At 44.6% G+C, this 14,680-nt stretch overlaps 1 long non-coding RNA gene across 4 annotated transcripts in view; it reads left to right on the top strand.

The window, feature by feature from the left end:
- The first annotated feature begins 33 nt into the window (after positions 1 to 33).
- Positions 34 to 14,680, top strand: part of LOC135983079 (uncharacterized) — a 44,956-nt gene continuing 30,309 nt past the window's right edge. For 3 of the 4 annotated variants that reach the window (XR_010600567.1, XR_010600569.1, XR_010600570.1), the window contains exon 1: positions 2,893 to 4,005. This is a non-coding gene — a long non-coding RNA (uncharacterized LOC135983079). Of the gene's footprint in view, positions 166 to 1,212; positions 4,006 to 14,680 lie in introns of those variants that run through there. The other variant, XR_010600568.1, reaches the window with a different exon arrangement.

Genomic DNA, 14,680 nt, shown 5'->3' with positions numbered 1-14,680 from the left:
GCGGGCAGGAGGCTTCGCACGTGGCTCTCAGCACGGGGCGCATCCCCGCCTGTGCGTGTCCTGAACGCAGCGCGGCGGGGGAGGCACACGGTGCATGCAGCTGCGGTGCCACCGCTGTGTCCCGGCGTAGGGCACGTCCCCGCGTGCCATGAATCCCAGCGCAGTGTGCGTGATGTACTCTGTGTGTGCTGCTTGTCTGCCATCAATTTAATCTGTGTGGGGGGCAAGTGTCTTGCATGGTGCTTGTGTATTGTTAAAATGATCTAAGCAAGGGGTACAAGTAGGACAAACTCAGTGCGTGCCTTTGCTTTTATGTAAGTGCGCATGGGACTGCCCAGAGGGCACGTAGTTTCTATGTTAATTTAATCTAAGTGCATTATTCTCTGTGTTTGATTTTTGCTTTGAAAGAATAGTTCTGTTCAGTGAAGGACCTTTTTCACAAGGGCATGTTCTCAGTTCTGGGATTCATTATAAGGTTGTCACTCCTCTTATAATGAGGGAGGCTGCTATGTGTGGTTCACTGAGCCATTTAATATGAATGGAAATGGTTTGAGTTTTGCAAGTGAACAAAGTGAATGATTATGAACATGTTTTGAGTCAGAAAAAATGTTTTAGCAGCTGGGACTGTAAAAGTTATAGAACATGTCTGCAATAAAATCCAGATGTTTGTATTTCATAATGTCACTTGAAACTGCTTGTTCTGCTGCCCCAGTAGTGACTGAAATGTTTAGGAGCCTTCAGGTGACATTTGCACAGGAATGTTTATAGAACATGGCAGATTTTCATAAACATTTCTAAAATTTAAGATATATATATTCAATGTATGAAGAGAATACATTTTAAACAGCTCTTTAAAGTAAATATTTTGTCAATTCACACACTCATGATACACCATCCTTCATATAGTCCCATTATTGTTATTTGACTACATTCAAACCTACTATCATATTATGAAACTAATAACATCTGAAAAGCATAATTCTGTTGACTTTCCACCAGCATAGTCCTGTAGAACTTTTTGCCTCTGGGAATGTGCAGTGATTTATAGCTTCTATACAGGTGACATAGAAGAAAGGTTTGTGTCCCTGAGTCATTTTTTTTTAAATGTCAGTCTTAAAGGTTTACTGGTCTTTGGTCTTTGTCAGTCTGAAAGATTTACTGGTCTTTGTTTACTTGCTTGCTTTTTCTTTTCCATCTGATTATTTACTTTAGAAATTCAGGTCTTGATTACGCAGGAAACAACTCCATGAATGACGGGAAGACTAGTGGGATTATGAAATCACAAGAGACTGAAAAACAAGCAATTGAAGGGAATGAGAAACTTAATCAGACTGCCTAAAACTTTTTAAAATTTGGTTTTCTTAATGCCTGTTTAACGCAAAAGCCTGAGAAACATGAGAGAATATAAATCTTTGGTAAAAATTCAATAAAATAAAAAGTTGTGAAAGCTCACAGTACACATTTGAAAGCTTTAAGGGGTTTTCCAGGAAAACAAGGAAATCCCAGATTTGAATTTCTGATATTTATAAAGTAGAAACATGGAGAGAAACCCCTCCCCCCCCCCCACACACCACACACATACACCTTCTACTTTCTGTATAAGCTTCCCTCCATAAGGCCCAAACACATTTTTTCTTTAGCAAGTCACCTTTAAGCGTGTTGCTATATTTCTGAATGATTTCCAGCATTTTTATAATATGTTGAATGTTACAGAGTTAGTAATTATAAGGTGAAAATGTTTGTGTATTCTTTTTTTGAGAAAATAGTAGAAGTAGTTGTATAAAAATTAACCACTTTTGCAATTGATAAGCCTGACACATCCACTATAAGGAGTTTAGCTATTGAGTCTGCAGTGTGGTGTACTTTGTTCAGGGTGTACACATGACAGGTGGACACAAGGACTTCAGAATTTAGATGGCAGAGTGGCACAGATATTCTATCTGCCAGCTTGAGGAGACTACAAATAAAGCACTGTCATGGAAAGAGTTGGGGGGAAGGGGGAAATGAATGAAATAAAATGTAATAAAATAAAATGAAATGAAAAAGGGCAGGTGAAAAATACCAGACCTATCCAGTTTAGTAGGATTGTTGATGGCAGGCATGGACAACTTAAGATCAGATTTATAGGAGCCTCTGCTGTTTCTCTGCCTAACATATGGGCACTTAAAAAAATACAGATATTGAAAATATAGTTAAAAGCTTCCTTTGGTATAGATTCAAATATACACCAATTTCCCCTCACTTCTATCTGTGTAATTGCTTCAGTTAGTTAAGTTGCAGCTACTCTCTCACTCAAGGCTATACTTTTGAAAAAGGGAAGGCATTTTCCAAAAGTGAGGCATTTTTGTGAACAGAAATGTATTTGGAATATTTTGTCTGCACTTGCAAATGTAGCTACCATGTTAGAAGCTATTTGGCCTGATTTACAGAGATGCTGAGCGACGTCAATAGGAGTTGCAGGTGCTCAGTACCTACGAAAATCAGACCATACTGTACCTATTGACAGAAGGTGCACTTGAGATAGAGGCACTTGGATCACATTTTTTAAAATGGAGGCACAAAGTTTGTGTACAAGAGAATGTGCTATTACTTTGATTACATATATAAATAGGACAGGCTGTACAAGTGGCTAATTAGGTGTCATGTTCTGATCACCCACTCTGCATACAGTTATGGTAAATGCTTGTGCTTTATCATCAATCAGTTAATAGCAGTGCAGGTTAACATGGTGCTTTACACACACAGAAAAAATATTCTCTGCCTGAAAGGGTACACATTCTAAATTACAGTCCACATATCTTTTCATGCATGATGAGACCTTCCCTTTTAAAAATGTAGTCCTTGTGCTTTATTTCAGAAAGCACATTAGCTGTTAATATAAAACTAGCTACAGCAACTGCTATGCTCACAGTTGCTGAAGTGATAAATGCCATTGCCACTATGTTTCCTATTGCCCCACAGCATAGAAGGGTCTCATTTGAACAAGAGTGAGGGTCTGCTGGTTGAATTCTTGGAAGTAGTACATCTAGGAGGTCATATGTTGAATGGGGGCATTTTTCATTTGGAGGCAGAGGATAGCAGTTGCTGGTGAAGAGCAGCAAATCCAAAATTAGCAGGGATAAATGAATCATTTGTTAACCTCCAGCCCCATAAACCACTTTACAAACTGTTTTAGATACATTGTCACTTCTGCTCCAGATACAAATAGCAACTAACTATTCCAACTTCCACACTCAATGCTGTATTCTGCAATCTCCTAGTGCAGGTCCCATAAAGTGTTTCCCAAACTGTGAGGTATCCTGTGTGGGAGTGGTAAAATATGCTTGGAAAGGTGTAGCTGGGGGTATGGAAGATGTATAACATTGATGTCTGTTACAGCTGTCTCCCTGCTGGATTCCTTTTTTCCCCTTCCTTTCTGTTTGTGCTGAGTGGCCGCTCCCCAAAGTCACAGCCTGGCCCTGCTCATGGAAATGGCTTGTGCAGACTGACTGGAGCCATTGCTCTGCTCAGGGAGGTGGGAGCTTTTTAGCTCCTTTGTCTAGCTTCTTTGTTCAGACCCGGCTCGGTGTAGGGTTCTCTGCCCAGGTATGCAAGACCTAAAGTGGCCACATAGGTGAGCATATGAGTCATACCTGTGACTCAGAACTTGCCCAGACATGTCCTGTGCCTACCTGCAGTTTCCCTGCCTTCTCTCCTCCCCTGGATTAAGGGGAACCAATCAAAGTTACTGGCGGGAAACTGCCTGAATTTGCCCTTAAAACCAGACATTTTCTGATCAGACCCCCAGAGAAGGTCCTTGCTTTGCCACCTGGTCTGATCAGCTAGGGTTCTTTGGGGGGCCCTCTCCCCGCTCTCGTTTGTTTTTGAGCATACTCCCGTTTTTAAACTCCCCTCCCACGAACAACAAATTTGTGCCTGGAGATCTCCTGATTATTGTAACGAATCAAGTCCTCTCTGCGTCCTCTGATGCTGAAACTGCTGTTCCTGCTGCTGCTTTGGGGATTGGTAAGGAAGAACCTCTTGCACACTCCGCTTGTTCTAGCTGCTGGCTTTCTTTCCCCAGCAGGCAGACCCAAGCTAACTCCTTGGTCTGTATCTGTAATCTGCTTCTAGCTCCGCAGTGCCTTTGCTGCTAGAAATAAGCATGCTTGCAGCCACCACTAGTTAAACACCCTCCCCCCCCTTGAAGCTGTATCCTGAGCACACACCACTCTGTCCTCTGGAACTACCCCTAGTATAAGGTGCACCCATTAGGTTAAATTTAACCTTTAGATAAATATTGATTTCATTTTGCATAGTTGTGGTTAAGTTAGGTTTAGAAAATTGCTTGCATTGTACTCTGTAAGTTAGGCTTAAAGAATTGTTGCATTGTGTTTTGTTACTTGCTAATTTGTGTAGTCTTGGTTAAGTTAAATCATAGATAAGATTTTGCTATGTTGTGTATAATTGTCTGCTGTTTAAACTTGCAGCCTGCCTGCTCTCTCTCTCGCTCTTAATCCCTTCCCCCACGTGCTCACCCTGCTCCTACTGCTGCCAGACCTCAATTGTATTACTGAAGTCTAGCATAAAACCCCATTGGTTACCCTTTTTCTCTCTAACACCCCTCACATTTTACATTTACACCACTGTGACACATTTTACCTAGAGTTGTTGGTTATTTAACACATTTTACCCATAACTGTTAGCTGGTTATATGCTGCTGTGACATACCCTTTACATAGAAACTGTTAGCTACCTGTTACATTTATACTTCAGTGTTAATTGGTTACCAACTGTATTGTACCCCACTATTGAAACCCCCTATCCTATTTACTAAAAGAAACCCCTCCCCAATTGTCTACCTTAACAAACCCCATATCCGTCACTATTGAATTTTCCGTTTTTGCATTTTCTTAATAAAGTTTATTTTGCACCCCACCAGTGCAGTAGTTGTCCCCCAAGATCCCCTACCTGCTGGCAGGGTCAATAGAAAGTCTATATATTTTGTATATTATAGGTGTGTATGAAATGATTGGATGACACTGTATCAGGCAAGATTGTGGATTTCTGTGGTGAGGGCCTATCTGGGTATTATGTCTCTGCAGAGTTAACCTGGGTAATTGGCAACTAGGTCCGAGCATCCAGCTTAAACCAGGCCATGTATGAGTAGCAACACTGCAAACCCATACCTGAATTACTGAGCTTTCACTAGTACTGTGTCCGTCATTTGGAGGCACATCCAAGACATTTGGAGGCACAACCTATTGTTCTTTCATGCTGCAGTAAGATGAGCTGCTCTCTGAATTTTTCCCCAGTGTATTGTGGGAGAACTTGCTTGTCTTTCTGGGCACTCTTGGAGAACTGTGGGAAGGCATTGGAAAACTATGAGCAATCAAGTGATTTAGCCTGCAGTCTCACAGTCCAAGCGAAAGCGGAACCCTGGCTTTAACCCATACCCCTAGCTATGTCAGACAGCCCAGGCTGAAAGCACAACTAAACTTGGGTGAGAGGTTTTAGTGTAGTGATGGGAGACAGGCTAGGGAAACACCAGGGTAAAAACATGAACTAACTCTGCAATGAAAACATACTCATATTGGAATGTGTATCCACTTTGGGTGACTTTTCAGTTTAGCATAAACCCCTTTCCAAACAAAGCTAAACAACAACAACAACAACACTTATACCATAATAATCCCTGTAGTGGCACACTGCTATAACTATATTGGGTTAAATTGAAAATATGACATAATTACAAGAAGGTACAAAGAGACTCTAAAGACCTTGTAGTAATCACATTAAGGCACAATTCTAAGATTTTATAATCACAAAGACCTTTCCAAACTTGCAGCAATGCTGCTTAATGTAGTTCTCTGATGGGTTGGTAGAATTTACTATGTGCCCAAAACACACACACATATTTACATTGATATAAATCTGAAGGATCCTGAAGCACTTTTCAAACTGATGGCCAATTCTTGCAGTTCTAACTTAAAGGAAATGTCAGTTGACTTAGAGGGAATTTTGCCTGACTAAAGACTGTAGAATATATATGTAACCCTTCTGCCCATCTAAGTTGGCAGCAACAAGGGCCGGGTTCTGTATCTAGGGGTTCCGTTTCAATAACGCAATGCAAAACCGGCTCAAGCCCCCACCCAGTGACAATTACATACCACCCCCTGGGTGCCTCTAAGAGGCAATACTTCCCCTCTCACAAGCACGGAGTCTGAGCGTAGCAGAAAATGTTTAATAACATGAGGTAAATGACATCAGCATTAAATTGGAAAAAACACCACAAACAGGATTCATAACACAAACCATGAGCAAAAAACCCATCCCAGCAAATTGGGCTGTGTCTTTTCCCTTTGGTTCTTGAATCCAGCAACCCAAAAATCACCCAGAGTCCCCAAAGTCCAACACCCCCAAAGTCTCTTGGGTCCAGCAACCACCCAAAAGTCCAACAACCCCCAAAGTCTCTGTCCCTGACCAGTGCAGCCCCAGAGTAAAACGGGGGCACGCAGGGTGTTAAGGGGCACCTTACATGATCCGAGGCCGGATGTCTCCCCGTGGGGTTCCGCCGCAGCCTTCACCACGAACCAGTCCACTCCCTGCCGTCCCATGAACCGCTCCGCTCTACAAGCTGCTCCACTCCACGACCTGTGAGCCGCTCCAGCCGTCCCCGCAAACAGCTCCGCTGGCCGTTCCTTGGGCCACTCCAACCGTCCCCGCAAGGCTCTGCACCGCTCACTGCTCCTCCGGTTGTCCCCACAAATTGCTCCGCCAGCTGCTTAGCAATATAGCTTCCGGCTCCCCCACTAGTTAACGCAGCACTTAATAACTTTAACTCTTTCGTGATTTCAGCTCTTAGGCCTTGGCTACACTGGCAATTCACAGCGCTGCACTTGCAGTGTTCAGGGGTGTGAAAAAACACCTCCCCTGAGCGCAGCGAGTGCAGCACTGTAAAGCACCAGTGTAATCAGCACCCGCAGCACTGCACGCTTGCTCGCAGCACTGCAAGCTATTCCCCTCGGAGAGGTGGAGTACTTGCAGCGCTGCAAAAGAGCTCTCGCAGCCCTGGTGGCACGACTACACTCACACTTCACAGCGCTGCCATGGCACCGCTGTGAATCCACAAGTGTAGCCAAGGCCTTAGTGATTTCAGCTCAGAGTAGGGGAGCCCTAGTGCTGGTGCACTACTGGCCCAAAGTGAACTCAGCTCAGCAGCCTGTAATTAGACTCCTAATGGAATCAAAGTTAGCTCTGACATTCAACAGTGGAGAGAGGAGGTGATGCAATTGGTGTGTCAAGCCCTCAGAGGGGGGCCCATACCATCAGATACAAACTCCTGTCCCCACCCTCTCTCCATTCACTGGGTTTTATAACCCATGCCCCTTGTCAAGCAAGTGCTACTTAGGTAATGGTGAAGGACTCACTCAGTCCTTCTGTCATACAACAGTTCCACTGGCCTTGATTCACAGAATCAGGGTAACAAAACTTTATTCTTCCTGCCCCAATAACAGAGAAACTGGGGATCCCACACCAGCCAAAGTAACCACTTTCAGTTGCTGTTGTTTCATGCCACGCGCATGGGTGTGCCTATGCAAACAAGATCAGCCCCTGGAGTTCTTTTCCACCTCGCCATAATTCACCACCAGATGTCAGGGTAGAGCTCATCCTGACTCTGCATATATATATATATACACACACACACACACACACACCACCAGCTCTGGGGAGGAGGCTGGCAGCCATCTAGCACGTAACACACCAGTATGGCAAAGAGAAATTATGGCCAACAGTAAATATCAGAGCACACCCTATTCTTACAAAAAAGAAGTGCCCTGGAATCTTTACAGTCCACGTAGAGCAAACAACCTTAACGGTTGCTTTGGAAGGCTAAATTAACCATGGTAGGACTTTAAGTTATGACTCCAGTCAGCAAAGAGAGTCTAAGAATTGGATTTGGAGCATTAAGATATCTGTTTTGGCTCAGCACAACCATAATAGTAAAGTTTTATTGCTTAAATACAGCTGAATTTAATCCTTAAAAACTTTGGCAGCTGCATTAGTGTTTGAATTTTCAGCTATAGCTTGACCCATTGGCAGAGCCCAGAAGGAGTTTCATGGTCTGCCACATGCTGATTGCTGTTATCTCCTGTCACGGTCCTCAGCTTTGTACATGATGTCACACAACATGTTCCATGATTTGTTATCGATACACTTACAGATTGCCAGGCCTCATGATACAGAGCAGATTTTTTGCTTTGTTACATGTGACAATGTGCATCATTATCAATCTCTTACGCACTGATTGATTTGTTTGAAGGAGTCATCCAGCATTTTCATCTGTGTCACACGATGTTTCTCCTGATTAATTTTTTACAGAGTCTGGCTGGCACAAGTTCACACAAAGTTTTTGTAGTCACTTCTGGCAAGCATGGAAGCATGCAGCAGACATATGGAAGGACCTTGTTGTTTTTCTGCTGTTTAGAATTATGATTTTTTTCTCCTGTTTGTGCAGATGAAAATGCCATTTATTGATAATGCTGACACAAGAAGTAAAACTAGAATTCCGGTTAACTCCCCAAAACAATTTGTTTAGCACTTTGTATTCCCTGCTTGATCTTAAAAAAGGAACACACTCAATAGTGTATTACAAGTATGTAAGAGCCCTTTTGGTATATATAAAAGAGATCTATATATTTTGAAAGTGTGTATGCATTGAGACAAAGCCTAGCCTTGTTCTATGGTATCCTAAGTGCGCGCGCGCGCGCACACACACACACACACACAGAGAGAAAAAGAAATACCTTAATATTTAACTCCATTAAAAATAGAGAACACACACTTGATTCTCTGTCCCCATTTGTGTATGGATGAATCATGTTCTGTTCTCATACAGAACTACTATTACTATTCAGTACGCTGAAGGCATGCAGTGCACAAGGCATTAAATGAACAGTGAGTTTAAAAAGATAGTGAAGGAGGTAGCAGTTTACTATCTATCCCAGGGACGGGCAAACTTTTTGGCCTGAGGGCCGCATCCGGTTTCGGAAATTGTATGGAGGGCCGGTTAGGGGAGGTGGTGCCTCCCCAAACAGCCAGGTGTGGCCCGGTCCCCTCCCCATATCTGACCTCCCCTGCTTCTCACCCCCTGACACACACATCCCGGGACTCCTGCCCCAGCCAACCCCCCCATTCCCTGATGACCCCTCCGGGACCCGTACCCCATCCACCCCGCTCCCTGTTCCCTGACCGCCCCCGGATCTCCTGCCCCTGACTGCTCCCTGCTGCCCCATCCAACTCCTCCTCTCATTCCTGACTGCTCCCCACCACCCCATCCAACCCCCCCTTCCTGACTGCCCCCCCCCAGGACCCCTGCCCCCATTCAACCCCCCTGTTCCCTGCCCTCTGATTGCCCCAACCCCTATCCACACCCCTGCCCACACCCCTGCCCCTGACCACCACCCCAAACTCCCCTGCCCCTTACCACACTGCCTGGAGCACCAGTGGCTGGCAGTGCTACTGCTGCGCCACCCAGAGCACCAGGACAGGCAGCCGCGCCGCCCAGTTGGAGCCAGCCACACCACCGTGCAGCACAGAGACGGGTCAGGCTGAGGCTCTGCAGCTGCGCTGTCCCAGGAGCTCACCGCCCCACCTCCCCGAGCATTGCGCCAGTGGCGCAGTGAGCTGAGGCTGTGGGGGAGGGGGAACAGCAGGGTTTATCAGTTAATCCCTTTGGTAGAAGTGTATCAATTTTTAAAAGCACCCCATGCTTCAATTAGTGCAGGGGACTGCTGCCCAAGGATCACTGCTGGGGATGGGGAAAGTGTCAAAGGAGGAAGTGTTGCCTGTTTCCTCCCCTAACTTCGCAAGGTCTCCATGGGACCTAGGCTCCCAGCTGGGAGAAGGTAAAATGTGTGAAATGTTTTCCTGGATTCTCCCCACAACAGGGGAGGCCAGTGTACATGCTACAGTAACTGCGATTGCTTCCCCACCACAGTTTGGAACCATCAAGACAGAGGTTCTGGGGTCAGGTGCAATTGTGGGAGTCAAGCTCTCTAGGGACTGGTGCAAGCTAGAGGGGCTGGGAGCCTGTGCAGAGGTAAGGAATTCTGCACAGAAGCCATAGACTTCTACACAGACAAGGTCCAGTCTCCAGTAGAACTCCTCTTCCACCCCCAACCACACCCCACTGAGTGCAAGTCTTAGGGGATCTGCAAGTTGTGTGTGTGTGTAACTTTCAGCTCATTGTCCACAGGAGCAAAATAAGAGTTACCATGAAATTTCAGGAATCATCACTTGTGGAATTTACACTCCCCTATATGGGGAGAAGATTTCTAACTAAGAAGTATGGCACTTACATCTAAAGTAGACACTTACATCTAAAGAATGCATATGGGAGACTGCGGAGTTGTGTTCTTTTATCTATACGATGTATAAAACTATTAAGAAAAAAATCTTCCTTTTCACATTTTCAAAAATAAATTATTGCAATTGGAATTAAAAATAAATACAGCCATCCTGGTAAAACCATCTTTCATTACTTCTTAGAGTTAAATGTGATCTCACATCAGAGAATAGACCAGGGGTGGCCAAACTGTGGCTCAAGAGCTGCCTGTGACTCTTTTACAGTTAAAGTGCAGCTCGTGGTGCGCTCCCCCCTCCGCCCCCATTCTCCACCTACCAGAGTGTGGGGGTGGGGGAGCTCAGGACTTCTGCCTTGCAGTGGGGTGGTGGGGTAGGGGTTTTCTGCCCAGTGGGGAGGGAGTCTTAGGGCTTCCGCCCCACAGGGCACACCTGCCAGGGCTCATGGCTTCAGCAGGAGCAGGGCTGAAGCCCCGAGCTTGGCAGACACTTCCTGCAGGGCTGAGGCCCCAGCTCTCGAACTTCTGAAGATTGTTGTATGCAGCTCGGAGCGTCGGTAAGTTTGGCCACCCCTGGAATAGACTATCTATCCTTAGGATTATGATTAAAATATTCTTTATTGAGAAAAGTTAGGGAACCAAATAGCTCAGAATTAAGAAATATTGCATTGTATATCATGATGCAACACAAATGTTGCTGTTTCTCATCCTTTGAGAATATCTATGCTGAGCAGATGAACTGTTATGATGATCAGCATGGGCCATCATAAAGAATTAGCATCTGTGCAGTACAGGATCTTCTGTGTATTTGGGCTGGAATTTAATTCCACCTTTTGGCTGTCTTCCCTCTGCCCTGAACTTCTCTCAGAGAAAAAAACAACAACAACAGAACATTGACATTCTCAAGCTGAGTTTGAGACTTTCCATTGACTTCAAGGGGCTTTGGATCAGGCACTTTTGTTCCAGACACAGGATATTCCTGTATATACATTCAAATGCAACCATCTGAGACAAATCTCTACAGGATCAGAAAAGTCTGTAGAAAGCAGTGGTTTGGCTCATGGAATCTGAAAGTGGTATTGTGTATATTACTGTGGCCTATACGCTAAAGCAGGGGTCGGCAACGTTCGGCACGCAGCTCGCCAGGGTAAGCACCCTGGCGGGCCGGGCTAGTTTTATTTACCTGCTGACGCGGCAGGTTCGGCCGATCGCGGCCCCCACTGGCCACGGTTCGCTGTCCCGGGCCAATGGGGGCAGCGAGAAGCGGCACGGGCGAGCGATGTGCTGGCCGCGGCTTCTCGACGCCCCCATTGGCCCGGGATGGCGAACCGCGGCCAGTGGGGGCCGCGATCGGCCGAACCTGCCGCGTTAGCAGGTAAATAAAACTAGCCCGGCCCGCCAGGGTGCTTACCCTGGCGAGCCGCGTGCCGAACATTGCCGGCCCCTGCGCTAAAGGTTTCAACCCAGCTCTGCTGAAGTAACTGAAGGAATCCCATTGACTTTAGTGGAAGCTGGATCAGACCCCAGAAGACTAGTCAAGTTAAGCAAGATGGTTCTTGCTCCCATTTCCATGCAAGTCAGGCAACTCTAACACAATTCAGATATATCTTCAGGGTGCAGGACTGAAGAACAGATGGACTTTGCTATATAACTATATATGGGTAACACATTTCTGGCTTCATTCAGAAATAATTTCAGTGCTTCTGGCCAAAAATGAAGTATAAATACAATTTCTCAAAGGTTTCATTGTTATAAAATGGATACAAATAGCTAATATAACATTAATATGACACTATCAAACTGTTTAGGCCCAGACTGAAGTCAGCATCTTCCAGGGATCCTGAATGGGACTATCTACATAACTAGATCCTTATTTTTGTTTTAATAATGAAGATAAGTCAGACATTGATTGGGCTCTCAGCCATCTTAGTGAAGGTTAAGACCAAAGAATGCTTTTAACCGATTGCATTTTTTACAACATATAGAAAAGAAACATTAAATATTTGTAAGTGTGTGAAAATTAGTCCCTTTTAGAAATATATAGGGCCTAATCTTAAGATGGTGTAAATCCACATAGCTCCATTGACTTCAGTGGAGCTACACCTTGTATATAGTATGCACACCAACTGAGTATCTGGCCCATAGAAAGTATTGCACCCACAGCAGTAATATGGAGAGCTCACTTCTGCTCCCATACTCCCAGGAGTTTTGCCACTGATTTCAATGGGAGTAAGACTGGGCCAAAATTTGGTCAAATATGTAGATACATTATACACATAAGCCCAACAGAGCTAATGTGAGTATATACTAGTAGAAGAATGGATTAAGGGCTGGTGTGCCTCCTCCTGGCTAAGCATAGCAGCTCGCCTGTCTAGAGCCCCCTGCTGACAGTTGATCTGCTCCCATGGTAGTCAGCCTTTTCTGGTGACTTGACATTCCATTGAAGTCGTGATTCCTTTCTCCCACCATAACAGAAAGTCCAAATAATTCCAAGAACTCATCAGGTCTCTAGCGTCCAATTCTGGGCCCAGTACTTTTTATCCCCAGGCTCCCACTGTGCCAGTTTCCAGTCCAGGGATTCTATAACTAGCAACCAAGGTACATTCCACCCAACTCCTTGCTGCTGCCTTCCTGGACTCCTTCCTACCATAGTCTTTCCTCAGGCTCTTTCCAAGCTCTTGTGATGAGCCAGACCTCCTAGGGATTCTCCCTAGATTACAGTTCCTGCCCTTGGCTGTATTCCCAATCCACTGCAACCCTCACATTAGGACTCCCGTGAGCAGGTTCCCTGTTTGCAAGTCCTTCCCTCTGTGGAACTCCTCCAGAACCACCCTCCTGCTCTTGCAGTCAGCCTCTCCCTGGTTGAGCTCACTCTTTCCCTGTTACCTCAGGATCTCACATGGTCTTTCCAGCAGGGTTCCCTCAGTTTGACCAAATCCATCACAACCTTCACCATTAGCTCCTGCTGCACCCACCTAGTACTACGAAAACAGTGGTTTCTGAGTTCTTCTCCTTCACCCTTCAGCCCCATACAGCTGCGGACTTCCTCTTTTTAAACTATCACCATCTAACTTCTCTGTCAGAGGAGACTCAATATGAGTTAGAGCTGGCCCACCCTTGAGATGTAGCAAGATGCCTTAACTGAGATCTGCATCTCTAATTAACTCCTTTGTCACCTGTGTGGGGTATAGACCCCACCACAATATGATTAATCCACTTTCTGAACATTAGTAAACTAAGTAGCAACCAAGAAAAGGAAAATTGATATTTTTATATCCACACACATTCTATTTTGATTGTTCTACATAGGTTAGAAGTTATAAAAAGGCTCAATTTAAAATGAATTTTAAAGATAAATACTGCATAAAAGTATATTTTCAAAGGTAGCCCTGGCCAAGGATGCTGCATTTTGGGGTAACCCTTCTAGTACTTGTTGAAGGTGCCTAACTGACAGTACTGGAGGCTTAATGCTGCTTTTGTTAAAGTACTGGATGCTGCCATCTGTGTGCAGGCCAATGATTTCAGAAGGCAAATGGTAAACAAATTACATGATAGGTCCCAGAACAGATCTAGCATGTGCACAAGCAGTGCAATCTTCTCCCACACTGTCCAGCCTCTCTGTTCTGAGCCTGTAGACATGCAAGTGACAAGACTATTCACATGCATAGAGTTTCTCATGTGCTTATGTGTTTGCAGGATCAGGCCCCGGTTTGTTGGGAAGATTTGCATTAAGATTGTTTAACTGTTCGAGGCAGCTATTTAATCAGATATCTGCATTAAGCGTTTGTTTTTTTAAATCTCATTTATCTGATTATTGTATCTCATTTCTCTCTGAGCTGTTTTGTAGTTACACTTGGGATGGGATGGGATGGGATGTGTGATGCCTATAGTAAAAGTGTTTAGGTAATTTGGTGGTAAAAATATTGTGTATATTGAGTGCTGCAACTGGGTTTGATATTCTCTCCCCCGCCCCCCGCAAATGCCAAAAGTAATTAGATCTTACATTCTAATTGACATGCCAAATTGTATTTCAATAATAAGTGCAGAATAAGATGTGAAATTCCTATTAGTTTTGCATCTGTCCAATTTAAAAACAAAACCAATTTCTCCAGAATTTTTAAGGATACACTCCCTGGTTGAGAATAAGTGTCACAGTTCAGCTCAGAGACAGATTTTCACCCTATGCAGGAAGCTAGGGCATGGTGTATGCACCACTTAAGTACTATTTGTCTTCTGCATAGTGTTGATTATCACCCAGAATGACTTTTCATAATAGATGCAAACCCTTGAAAATAAGGACTTAGAATAAGCAATGGGATTTAAGTGCTTTTGGAAAT

Source organism: Chrysemys picta, chromosome 4 (genome assembly GCF_011386835.1).
Source record: "Chrysemys picta bellii isolate R12L10 chromosome 4, ASM1138683v2, whole genome shotgun sequence".
Lineage (NCBI taxonomy): Eukaryota > Metazoa > Chordata > Testudines > Emydidae > Chrysemys > Chrysemys picta.
This window is presented reverse-complemented; position numbering and strand designations above follow the sequence as displayed.